This window comes from Vanessa cardui, chromosome 12 (assembly GCF_905220365.1).
Source record: "Vanessa cardui chromosome 12, ilVanCard2.1, whole genome shotgun sequence".
Taxonomy (NCBI): domain Eukaryota; kingdom Metazoa; phylum Arthropoda; class Insecta; order Lepidoptera; family Nymphalidae; genus Vanessa; species Vanessa cardui.
Genome location: NC_061134.1, coordinates 14,592,155 through 14,606,681, shown reverse-complemented (window position 1 = coordinate 14,606,681; position 14,527 = coordinate 14,592,155). Strand labels below are relative to the sequence as shown.

At 34.2% G+C, this 14,527-nt stretch overlaps 1 long non-coding RNA gene across 1 annotated transcript; it reads right to left on the bottom strand.

Moving 5' to 3' along the window:
- Positions 1-5,845: 5,845 nt before the first annotated feature.
- LOC124534454 lies at positions 5,846-7,095 on the bottom strand. Its single transcript, XR_006966739.1, has 3 exons — positions 6,996-7,095; positions 6,461-6,577; positions 5,846-5,950 (listed from the first exon to the last, which is right to left on the bottom strand). It is a non-coding gene; the product is annotated as an uncharacterized LOC124534454 (long non-coding RNA).
- Between the last annotated feature and the right edge of the window lie 7,432 nt (positions 7,096-14,527).

The following is a 14,527-nucleotide window of genomic DNA, read 5'->3' as shown; positions in this document are numbered from 1 at the left end:
AGCAGCCGCTTGGAATCCATGCTTGTTTTTTTCTTATCAGCAAACACAACAATGTATCCTACTCATACACAATTCGGTTCTACTCAATCATCATATGTTCTACCGCCAAGAAGAAACTTATTACTGTTGTTTTCTGATTTGAAGTGTGAGTAAACCGTTGCAAAGAGAGACTCGAGGGACACGCCACATTAGCTCCCGAGCTCGGTGGCTCATTAGTGTAAGTAATGCTTTACATTTGCCCGTCCTCCTACATCATTTTTACGGTACAAAACAAAGTCCTTTACCGCTGTCTGTCTCTGTGTAAGCTTATCTTTAAAATTACGCAACGGATTAAAATGAGATTTTTTAATAGATAGATTAATTGAAGGGGAAGATTTATATGTACATATAATACATGCACAATATAGCTGAGAAAGACTTATTATTTTAGAGCTTTCTAAAGCTATTTCGTAAATAAATACATTTTTATGCGCTTACATTGCAAACGCTGGCTTAACCTCACGAGGTATTTATTAAACAAGAAAGATAATAAGAAATGATTATTTATTCGAATATACTTTTATACCACAACTAGCGACCCCCCTCGGCTTCGCACAAGTTAATTTTTCTTCGTTCTTTACTATATTGTCCTTGTATTATATACAAAAATATTCCTTTCGATCTATCAAAAAATCGCATCAAAATCCGTTGCGTAATTTTAAAGATCTAAGCATACATACGTATAGACAGCGATGAGCGACTTTGTTTTGTACTATGTTATGATGATGGTCATATCAAACGGATGAAATTTAAATAAAATATTAGCGTTAACACTTCTTTCAATCCGTGGAACTGTGCGTCATTGTTTTGTATAAAAAAAAAACTCTGACGGGTTTGAGTTATTTGCGAGTCAATTTGGGGTTGACATGTATGTCATGTTGGTTGATAAACAAACCATTCAGACAGGTAGTGGTGGTTACAGGAACACAAGCAAACATATTTTTCTAATACCACCTTTTTATATACAACAACAGACTGTAAATTCCCACTGCTGGGCTAAAGGCCTCCTCTCCCTTTGAGGAGAAGGTTAGGAACATATTCCACCACGCTGTTCCAATGCGGGTTGGTGGAACCTTTTCATATACTTGTTAAATAATAATTATAAAAGTATTATATTATAGCACAGATACACTGAGGATATCGGTTTAACGACCTCCGTGGTCGAGTAGTGTGTACACCGGTTTTAATGGGTATTCCACTCCGAGTTCCCGGGTTCAATTCGAGTCCATGTAGAAAAAGTTAATGAGTTTTCTATGTTGTCTTGGGTCTGGGTGTTGGTGGTACCGTCGTTACTTCTGATTTGCCATAACACAAGTCTTTGAGCTACTTACATTGGGATTATAGTAATGTATGTAATGTCATCCAATATTTATAGTATATTTATTTCCTTATATTTTATATAACTATGGGAAATGATTATTGAAAGCACTGAAATTACCTGAATAGGCAGACTGAAGGCAAGCGAAAGATGAGAATATTCGTTTCGTACAAATAAAACTAACTTCTTCCGAGGCAAATCGAATTAAAACTTTCCTTTAGTTAAAATTCAATCTATTCTGAAAAAAAAGCTTGGAAATTCTAAACCCTTATTTGCGTCAGAGAAAAGGTTCGAAACCTTATAAATAAGCTTAACTGGACGGAGCCTAGACATCCAATATTTCCTTGAAAATAAAAGTTTTTAAAAATAAAAGGAATAATACTCCCAACGAAATAAAGGTAGGAATATTCTCCGTAGATACATTTTTGTTTGTTACCCGAAAAGCATTCTAACTCTGAGATTGTACTTTAAAACCGCGATCACCAAAATAATCTTATAAGAAAGATTAAAAATCCTCATCGAACACGGGTCTGATTGAGGTTCATACAAAGCAAAAAACATGAGACCTTTTTTAAAAAAAAACTTTTTGTAAACGTATTTAAAACTGGTGTATCATTCTCGAGAATTACAGCATCAAACCCTGGATACAAATAAATCTTATTGTCTTTTTGCCTTTCCAAATGAAATAGTATAGTACCACTTCATACAATTCCTTTTTATAGTTGAATTTCTATATATATATTTTTTTTTTATAAAGGGAAAATGTAAATTTTTTTTATGGTATAGTTTGGCGGACGAGCATATGGGCCACCTGATGGTAAGTCCTTTTATTTGGCGGAAGAATAACTGATGAGTGGGTGGTACCTGCCCAGGCGGGCTAGCACAAATCCCTACCACCAAGTAATATAATTGGGCTTAGACAGCCCAGTTATTTCAAAACAAGAATTTAACTACTATCTATAGATATCAAAATCAAAGTTTTATGGTCATGGGCAAGTTCTACTGAAAATTAATGTGCTTAATATATGTTTGTACATTTATCAAATGGGTAATATCATGTACCCAACGCTCAATAAAACAGCGTTGCGGATCATTCTCGAAACGTTTAAGAACGCGCCTTAAATGGCATTTCTCTGTAAGGCTATAAATATTACAGGAGTGGGATACAATGTGAGTTTTTATAGAATAACACCGCCGTAACAGAAAATAAAGGCAATTTTCGCTTTCATTATCTTTATTTTAATGAGAAATTCAGTAAGGTTTATTTACACGCGGCACGTGATAGCCCTGAGTGAATATACCTTAAAGCAAATATCAAGTTTAAAAGTCGATCTACGTAATTGAATTCCGTGAACGAAATATTTACTTACAGCGTTTGTTAAATTCACTACGAGCCTCGTTTCGCACGTATTCTTGTAAACAGAATACTTTTATTTGTTTGCCCTCTGAATAACTTCTCGAAACGCTTTAAAACAAAACAGGTGACTATTCACTACAAGGGACGATCGGACCAAGTGACGAACGAATAAAACTGTCTTGTATAAGATGAGTTCAAAGAAAACTCGATACATAACTAACAGCTCTTTATTGGACGTATGTATAGTTTGAGAATTTAAACGTGCCTGTACAATCAAATGGCGAAAACGGCGATTTTCGTAACAATTAAATAAGCATAGCTCGATTACTGTGTGCGTACCGCCTAGAACGGTAATATGTGGTCGCATACGTATACAATAGGTGGTAGGTGGTAGGTTGCTATGCTATTTATGTCAGTCGTTAAAACTGTCGTATAATAATAAGAAGAAGGAAGAAATTCGATTATAAAGATCTTTTACATTAACAACGTATTATATAAACGTATAGAGAATCCCAGGGTCTTTTGAAAGTTTTTCTTGACTAGTAATATGTATTTTTTATTAAATAATGCTTTTATCGTCAATTCTGTTAATTTAACGTTGAACGATTTAAATATTTAAACGTCGATAGAATGTTGCATCGAAACAAAATTAATTCAACAACAACCAATTTTGTTTGCCAATTTTTTAAATATCCCACCGGTGGGCTAAAGCCTTTGAGGAGAAGGTTTAGAACACATTCCACCACGCTGTTACAATGCAATCCGCATTGCTGGAATACATATGTGGCAGAAATTATCAAATTAGACACTTGCAAGTTTCCTCACGATGTTTTTCTTCACCGCCAAGCGCGAGATGAATTATTAACTCAAAATAAGCAAATGAATATTCAGTGGTGCTTTCCCGGTTTTGAATCCGCTATCATTGGTTAAGATTGTAAAATGACGATTCAAAAGTGCTTGTAAAAGCCTTCTAGAATAAAGTTTATTTTGGTTTGATACCAGCGCTCTAACCACTGGGCCATATCGGGTGTATATCTTTTCACGAAATATATTTTCAGCGATATACAGCGATTATAATTTTCATAGCTAACGATTTAAAACCATGCTATTTAAGTATAATTATTTGTACAAACACAAGTTACGGTAAAAGCATTGCAGGTACATAGATATAGTGAGGAGGGAATTGCAGCTCTGTAGTCATACATAAGTTAAAGTAATGAGATATCAAGTTATAGTCCTCATATAAGTTAAGCGATGTCATAACGTACTAATAAAGGATTTGGGTCAAACACAAAATGTACATTGGTGTGAAACTGTTGAGTTTTGAATTATTTAAATTACGTTCTGCTGACGCAAAATGCTTGTATATATTCAAACCTAACAGGGGAAAGAAAAGCTTATGTTTTGTAATAACGTACGTACATAAGTATTTACTTCTATCACCTAATCTAAATCTGAATTTTGAGGTCCTGTACTCAAATCTGGTTCAAACAAAATTGTTTTTTCAAACAAAAGTTTTTCTGTTAAAACCTTCAAAGTAGCCTGAAGTTTGAAAGTTGATAGTTTTAACGCTACGCTTTGGAAAGCACGTTAATCTGTCAAAACTCAGACTGTCGTCTCACTGGATTGTAGATAGGATTGAGGAACGCAGAGCGCACTTGTGTTTTTGATCGATTAAGTCTTGATTTATAAATATGATAAGACGTCAATTACAATGTATGATATAATGTTGTCTTAAATTTTCGCGATTACACATTGAAATAAAACTAGTTATAACGGATTTGAATCGCGTATATTAATTATTTTTGGCATAGACCCGTGTCTACCCGTGACCACGAACGCTGTAAAGTGCTCGAAACGTCGGGATGCCAAAAAAAATTAATATACGCGATTCAAATCCGTTATAACTAGTTTTATTTCAATGTATGATATGTTTAATTAGATGTGTATGATGAGTTTTATTAAGTCTACATTATGCCATCTTCTGTATTATAATTGTAAATTTACCAAAATCAAAAATATTTTTTATTCAGGTAGGTATAAAAGTAATTTTGAATTATTATGTAACATTGTTGAATAAATGTCAAACTACCATAATAAATTATACCGAGATAAACCGACAAATGAATATTTTATTTAATAGTACTTAATTTCGCTTCGCGTATTTTATATTGACGTAGGTTACTAATAACGAAATTACGTCTCAATAAAACAGCCACTTATCATCGAGTTGTATACGCTCGTATGCTACAGATATAATCACAGGAAAAGTCGAAAGGGGAACGGAAAAGTAAAGATCAGAAGACACATTAGGAGGATCCTCGTCTCCGGTGCGGACGCGGCAACTTCAAGCGAGAGGAACGACATACTGCAAAGTGCTCTAATCGTGTGTGATGCTCCGACCTCGAGACATTTACTTGTCATTATATTGTCCTCTCATCCATCACATTAACGAGATGGCCCAGTGGTGAGAGTGCGTGCATCTTTACCGATGATTGCAGGTTCAAAACCAGGCAACCACTGAATGTGTATAATAATGCCACATGGGTGTTGTGTATATGCGTCGCCGTAAAATTGTAAATACCGCTGTAAAATTGTGAACTGTAAAAACATTGTGAACAGTAACATATGTATATATTGTTTACAATTTAACGCATTACTTTTCAGTTAACGCATTACTTTTCAGTAGATTATAATCTATCGAAGTAAATTTCAGTTAAATTATAAAACCTCTAACTGTTTTTATAAAAATGTATGTATAAATCCAAATATACTTTCGAAGAGGCATTCTGAAGTAATATTGAAACGAAATTTTACAATATTGTAGGTATTCAATTCATTAGTCTAGTTAGCGCTTCGGATCATATAGATCATATCTAACTATAAGATAAACGGTTTTTCGCTTATGAAGTATCTACTTCATCATCTCGATCTCAATTAAAGATTTCGAAAAATATAATAAATATACCATAAACAAAGCAAATATCCATAAGTAATCAATCGTTTTAAATTACTTGCCTTGATTTAATGTTATGTTACCACACCGCTGGACTTGCAGCCCGAAATTTAGAAGTCTCTAAAACTCACAGGCCTCAGACTTGTTAGCTGACTTGTTGTGTTTTAAAGATTACCTGTATGTATCGTCCTTGTATGTCGTCGGGGCCATCGTCGCACTACGGCTTTCCAGCGCGTGTCAATCCGAGATACATTATGAAGTGTCACAGTGCGAGTCATCACTGTAACCATATATTGTTTTAATAAACATTTACACAATTAAATATACCTATTGCCGCTATAAAAATATCATGAACATTACAATGTGTAAATCTCAACTAATGGTGAGGTGAGTGGTCACCACCATACCTAGACATTGGAGCTGTAAGAAATATTAACTATTTTTCACATCGCCAATGCGCTAACAATTTTGAAAACTATGCTATGTATGTAATATGTAAACTTTTCACTCTGCCTTCGAACCAATACACAACAGTACTAAGTGTTACTATTTGGTGGTGGAATATCTCATGGTAGGACGGACCCATATGGGTTGCACAAAGTCCTTTGACCACGTAAAGTAAATATTCAACTTTGCATTCATTTACGTTAAATTTCTCGAGAGGGATAATATATACAATTTGATTTTTTAAATTGATTAACATAATTAATTCGAAGCGTCAGAAAAACATCTGCTGTAACTTTAAACGCGGCTTGAGTTTAGGCAAACAACGCCGAGAGACAATACCTACCGGATTTCAAAGGGAGCTGTTTGAACTGTAAGCAATACGGCTCTGAGACTTCGGGCAAGACCGGCTTCTGGCAATAAGCACAAGCACACACACGAGTCAGGGGCGGCGGCTCTTCAACTGACAAATCAAAAAAACGGTGTGACAGGTCATATTCAAATTACATATTAAAAAATTTAAAAAAAGAAATACCGATTTCTTACAAACCACCTTCTCAAAACAAATTAATACGCACTAAAAAGTAAGCATATGTACAGAAATAGCCTGCAAATTTACAGGCTATTTAAGGCCTCCTCTCCTTTTGAGGAGAAGCTTTGGAACATATTTCAACACGCTGTTCCAATGCGGGTTAGTGGAAAGCAAATGTACATATTTATACAATCATTTAAATTTACACAATTTATGAAGTCAATGAAATCATAAATGAATTCTAATTACAATATTTAATAAAGTAATATGAAGTCAAGTTATATTGCAATTTAAGGCTTTCCAAATTAAAAAGAACAAACTATAAATAAATGCAAATATGATCGAGTACTTATTTCGATTGAAGGGCTCTGCTCGCCGTCCGCTGGCGGCTCGGGTCTCGTTTCCGGCGGGATATACAACATCTTGTATTCGCAGCGGCAAACATTCTCTGCAAATATAATATATTTAAGTGCGTGAGAAATTTATTCTTGTATCCAATTGTTGACGCAAATATCGACGTTTTATTTTGTCGAATAAAACTCGCCATACGGAGATAATACTTTTTATTTTAACCAATAAAACGGCGTATTATCCAAAAACTTCGAGGATAAATCTTTCAGTAAATTAGGCTTTCAGGCAGGGATTTAGGTTAAAATTGTTCGTGTAAATCTTTCTCGTCTATTGAACGTAAAAGAGTTAAAAAGACAAATGGCTCGGACGCTGCGAGTGTAATTGCCTGTTCGTTTAGAACTAAGCGCAATAAATATTTGAACAGATGGCGGTTTGAGCGATTTGTTTCAGATATCGATTCCGATATGTTATTTTGATTCGAAGTTTAGAACATGAGTTTCGTAATACTGTAATATTTGTGAATGTTAATTAATTTAATATTGACATTTCATTAGCTTACTATCTTAATTGTTCCTAGGAGTTTGTTAAATGTACTGGCTCATTCGCCTGTTAAACCAGATCGCAGCGCCACAAACATGGCTGCCTGGCAATAGTATAATTGGTGACTGATTGGCACTTGGGCTTTGTACCGGTTAAAACCGGTGTCTACATAGCTACAAGACTATAGCAACAAAAGTGTTATCGATTTCACATTTGCAAGTAACATTTGTATCGAAACTTTCTTTATTATATTTCTTTACTATTTCATTAGTTTTGGTAAAACAGTTAAGTGGTAATCTGACCCCTTGTTTCTTCCCTTTTGTGATCATAGTCAGTGAATATCTCTTCAGAAGATTTCGGCTCCCGCGTCGCTAAATCTTGCTTGCTATCTTTCTGAAAAAATAAACTATTGTCACATACTTCATGAGATAATAAATAATAACCATTTGTTATTAGAGTTCACGATTTAAGATCAGTAGAAAAATTCTGAAACAAAGATTGTACAATATAGATTGTTGTAATATTATGAATAACTGCTTTATTCCTTGACTTGTAACGATCTGTTAATTAAAGTCTTAGTTAATGCGCCAAATGTTCCTGATAAATATTTTCAAACCAATATAACTCTATTCAAATTTAATGAATGTGACCAAATTACTAATTTCAATTAAGTTTAATCTTCGATAAATGATAATAACGGCAAAATAACAATTGTGATGAAAATTTCGAAAGTTTTATGCTCCTAACCCAAGATACAGGTAAAATTATTATTTACATATCGGATGAATGCATATTGCATGTGTTGCTATATACTATATACCAAGTAAACGAAGAAATGCTTCGTATACTTGGTATATAATACCCTTTTCTGTTAAATAAATGTTCTGCCATTGATTTTTAATAATAATCAGTGTGTTTTCAACGAATCTGAAATTCAAAGAATTCTTTGTTCTTTAAACTACATATCTCATTGTATCAATAATTGTTCGTGCCATTAATGCTGTTGCTAATATGAGATGTTTGCACATTATTCTCAGATAGCCAACATTCGATATTACAGGAATCCGGAATAAGATAATACTCTATGCGACTCCAAAAAAAAATTGTGTTGTTTAAAATATCGCCATTTTACAAGTGCATGATCATTAAAACTTAAGAGTTATGTACATTTTAAAGAGCGTATTCACATTTAGACATTTATTTCAACTGCATTGTTCTTGATGGCATGGATGTTAACATATCTTTCGATATTCGTCGCTCACTGTGTTATTCCACACTTAACGATCTTTAAAAAGTAGCCTTATAATATTTGTCGTATTATAATAAAGTATTTACTTTTTGCACTTTTAATTCACAACAGCACGATTTTTAAGACATTTTCTGCTTCGCACAACCACTCTGTGGAACCAGCTTTCATCAATGGTTTTTCCGAACTAATGCGTCTTGAGAACGATCAAGAAAACCTTGCACCTGCAGGTCCCAAGTATTGCAGCTGTCAATGAACGGTGGTAATCACTTTCCATCAGATGACCCTCCCACTTGTTTGCCATCATACCATAAAAAAGTTTAAATCGACAAATTGAACCACCCATTAAAGATTATTACTAAGCTTTTACTTTTAAAAATACTATTTGAAATCTCAATTTAGGCACTACACATCTTTTACGATAATAATGATACCATAAGCGTGTTGAGCACTTTATCTCTTTCTATGAAAAATATAAATGAGGTATATACAAACTCAGTGAAGCTGGTGAGGGTAGTAATCCTTAATCCTACATTCGCGCGTTAAAACAAGTTGATGATATCAGTTCAGGTATACTATATAATTCTATATTTACTTTATTAGTGTTACGTATTCTCACCTGTGTCAGCTTGATTCTCGGAAAGGAGAGCGTTTCTTTATCTCCTATCGGAAATTCCACCACGACTTCCACGCCCTGTTAATACAACAAAATATAATTCAATAATAATGTAATGTTATTTAGACCTGACGGCTAGACTTGTTATCAAATACCCTGTAATGCGAGAAATATGAAACACTAATTATTTCGTTGATGGCGCCCAGCCCGCCCCGTCTTAGGCGTTGTTTCGTTGTGCCTTTAATTACTATAACTTTAACTAATTGACTCGTTTACGAGACAAACCATGAGACAAACCAGAGCGCGGCTAATTGACGTCTTGTAGTCGAATTACTGACAGAGCATAAAAAGTGATTTGTGTGTTAAGATTCTCAAATCGCTACTCAGTATAACAAAGTCACTTTCAGCTACATGTCTGACCCTGTGTATACATAGCTTCTCAACCGACTTCCAAAAGGAGGAGGTTATCAATTCGTCTGTATTTTTTTTTTTTTTTTATTTATTTATTTTTTTTTTGTTTGTTACCTCATAACTTTTCACTGGGTGGACCGATTTTGATAATTTTTTTTTTGTTTGAAAGGTAGTGCTTCCCGTGGGGTCCCATTTTTTTATTTTTTTTCCGATGATGGTATCCATGTGAAAACGACATAAGTCTTAAATTTGCATTATGTATATGCGCGACAAATACGTGAATAACTGAAAATCACGTTAACCAATTTTGATAATTCTTTTTTTATTATAAAATATATACTTCAAGGGTAATTTGGTGAAAGTTTGGTAAGATTCTGAGCACAGGATCCATGACAAAGTGACGGAACGGAAGGGAACGGAACAATTCTGAGGAGCACGTTAGCGATACTCGGTCGAATCTTTTATTTATATAAAACCCTACAGTATATCTATCAAAAAACAATACGAGAATACTTTAACAAATATGTTTTTTACAAATTATCTTTTACACAATAATATACTGGATCAATCAAGGGGCTCGTATCGCTTCTTTCTTTTGATTGTTGGGGCAAGGGCACCGTGGCTGACACCGACTCCAAATATACCAATAACTATAACTACATGATATAATCGTTAATCGACTTTTAAGTAGTCTAATATTTTTCATTTCATTTAACTTAGGAAGACTCTAAAAAATATGTTGAATACGCAATTATTTTTTTTACTTTTTCGTGCATATTCATTTGTTTTAAAATAGTGTTTTGTTTGAAGTCGGTTTTTCTTTTTCTTAAAATTTTATTTTAAACTATGCATGTGATATTTTATAATACACAGAATGATTCAAGGAAGGGTTATATGTATTATACAAGCACAATATAATAGATAAACAATGATATTTGACAATTTCAGTGGTTACAAATGTTATGTCGTAAATAAACACATATTTTTGTGCTTACATTTTAAATTCTGGCTGAATCCTACGTCATAAAATAATGTACTACATAATTATACACCTTAAAAAGGTCTACAAAAATACATTCACATAATGATGGTATATGCCTATCTTTTAGGGATAATCCACAAACATATCTTATGATTTACTTTTTACGAGAAAAAATGGCTTATTTACGAAGCGATTTTAAGCAATACAACATTAATTCTTATCCATTTAAAGTACCTTAAAACATTGTGCCTTTATAAAAAGGCGTATTACTCGATACAAGATTTTGTAGAAGATAAAAAAGCGTGGAATTAATACCTGTTGACTTCTGCGCAGGATATGTTAATTTAAAGAATTGTATTAACTAACATGACTTTGTATTTTTTAAATGTTGAAAAAGAGTAACTACTGAGTTTCTTGCCGGTTCTTCTCGGTAGAATCTACTTTCCGAACCGGTGGTAGCTTCACTTAATTGTTATATGACGATTCAAAAGTGCTTGAAAAAGCCCACTCGAATAAAGTATATTTTGATTTTGAATATAGATCAATATTTCTCTTTACAGCATGTAATATAAATGATTTTTTCCGACGATTTTCAGATTTAAAATGCACGGACATAGTATATTAAGTATAAAAATTGCAAAAATAACGAAGTTTTCTTTTGATACCACTAATTTTCTTTCAGATTATTCCAGAAGATAAATTCCCTGGAGTTTAACCGATTTTTACTGTTTTTCATTACAAGATGCTTCAGTATACTTTCGACGACGAAAATACTATAATTTTAATAACACATGAATATAACATTAATTTACAAAGGTGCATCCATTAAAGCTAACCTTCTTTCAAAACGTGTTCATTTGTGAAGCACGAGCAAACCATACAAAATTGACATTTTAACTTCATCGCAATTGGATTAAATCGCATCGCAATACGGGGCGGGGAGCAAACGAAACGAATTAATTCGTAATCCAACACAGAGACCGAGAAGACGTCGTCACTATCCGCAAACGCGATACGTGCTCCTTAACACGTCACTAAGGGTTGCCAAAGATAAATTAGTACTATTTTCTTGGTAGTAGGGCTTTGTGCAAGCCCGTCTGGGTAGGTACTACCCACTCATCGGTTATTCTACCGCCAAACAACAGTACTCTGTATTGTTGTGTTCCGGTTTGAAGGGTGAGTGAGACAGTGTAACTACAGGCACAAGGGACATAATATCTTAGTTCCCAAGGTTGGTGGCGCATTGACGATTTAAGGAATACTTAATATTTCTTACAGCGTCATTGTCTATGGGTAATGGTGACCACTTACCATCAGGTGGCCCATATGCTCGTCCGTCAACCTATACCATAAAAAAGGACGCATTCACCGTTTGATCGTTTTAAAAATATATCTCTGAGTTGAATTTCATTTCCATTTCCACTCATTCGACCAATCCGCATTGAAATAGCGTGATGGAATATGTTCCAAACCTTCTCTTCAAAGGGAGAGGAGGCATTAGCCCAGCTGTGGGAAATTTACAGGCTGTTGATGGTGATGATTTTGGCATGTTGAACACGTTTTTTATAACTTGCCTTTAAAATGCATTTAAAGTACGAATGTTGATGTACCTTATAAAGTGAGCATATTTAAATTTACCACAAAGCCACGCACCTTTAGAGTGCACTCAACGCTTTTGCAATCGAGGTGTGAAATAAAACTGAATAATTAATGAGATGCGTCCTCCATAGGGAAGTCATATAAAGTGTTCCAGCTGTAATGGGACTTACTGATAATTAATATTTATAGTAAATAGAGAGGGAGGGTAAGCGTTTATATGAAACTACATATTTATATAGGGTTGTCGATATATGTTAATTAATTTGTATACTGAAAAAATAAGGTGAAGTTTACAATTTATCTTTTGATAAATAGTGTAATTTCAGTAGTTCGGGATGGCCAATATAGTATTATCGTTTTACAATGATACTCCAATCTCTCTATCTTTTGTTAGAATGCCACGCTATCGTCCAATTGTGTTCTAACAGCTCAATAATATTTAAAATAAAAAAAGTATTACATGCCAGTATTAAATGCTATACCATATAAAATAATATTAATTACAGTTTTACAAATTATTGATCAATTAATTACAATAATAATTGTATATAATTAAGTAAATTCAATAGCCCCTGCTAAATTAATAATATGCAGTAATAATGTGATATAGATTATGATATTGAATCAAATGTCATAACACCGTATCGAAGGTTAGGGTTACTGTGGTAAGAATAGTCATATTAACATTAAGATAAACATTACAGGAGATAACATTGGAACTATTCGTAAACTTCGGTAAAATTGATTACTTTCAGTTTTTAATTATTTCAATGGGCTCAAATACTTCGAGAAAGCCTGTACTGCATATCAGTCAGTGCAATAACAGATATAGAAAAATACAGACTAATACAGTTTTCAGATCGTGTAGTAACAGCGAGCCATCCTACAGACCATGACACACCTAAGGTACAACTTAAGGTTATGAGCAAAAATTTTGTACCATGTAGATACGAAGGACATATTCAATACATACAATATACGATAAGAAAAAATGAAATCGATCGCTTATTTTACTTCTAGTCCAGTATATTCAAACAATTGGCTATTGTTTCTGGAGTATGGAAGTCAAACAGTAACTTTCTCGAAATCGGAATGAAAGTTAAACAATATATCGAAGCGGCGGCGTCGGCGACTTGGGCGAGCTCGACCAAAAACAATGTAGAGAATCAATAATGGTCTCGGTGCGCGCTGTGTGTTCACTGCAACTGAACTGCCTGAGAACTTATACCTGAACAACAGTGAAGTTGCTACACACGATGAAAATACAGATACATTTTTTTTATGGAATAGGTTGGCGGACGAGCATATGGGCCACCTGACGGTAAGTGGTCACCATCACCCATAGACAATATATATAGTCCTTACATCGTCAATGTGCCAGCGACCTTGGGAATTAAGATGCTATGTCCCTTGTGCCTGTAGTTACACTGGCTCACTCACCCTTCAAACCGGAACACAACAATACTGCGTACTGTTGTTTAGCGGTAGAATATCTTATGAGTGGGTGGTACCTATCCAGACGGGCTTGCATAAAACCCTACCACCAAGTAGTAGGGTTAAAGATATCATCTGATTTACTAGTTGTCGCCCGAGGTTTCGCTCTCGTTTTAGGGGTTGGTTATCATGTGTTCGGCAAAAGAGTTGAAGTTTTGCTTCAAACCAAATTTCATCAATTTTGGTTCATTGGTTTGGTCGTAAAAGACAGATAGAATTACTTTCATAATTATTACATCGCTTCAGCACATTTTCTAATGTTTCACTTGTTACTCACATTAATTTTATTATATAAACATTATACTTGTTACTTTAAGATGTATAAATAATAATTATTGTAATGACCACAACCGATGATTGCGGGTTCAAATTCAGAATTTTCATGTGTTTAATTTGTGTTTTTATAATTCATCTGGTACTCGGCTGAGAAGGAAAACATCATGAGGAAACCTGCATGTGCCCAATTTCAACGTAATTAAACCTCATTAGAATTTACTAACCCGAATTTGAGAAGCGTGGTCGAGCTTAATCTTCTCCTGAAAGGGATAGGCCAGGACCTGTGCTAAACAGCAGTGGGAAATTTACAGACTGTACACGTACATGTAGCTACTCTCATCATGCAACGTAACCAGCTCTGCTGTA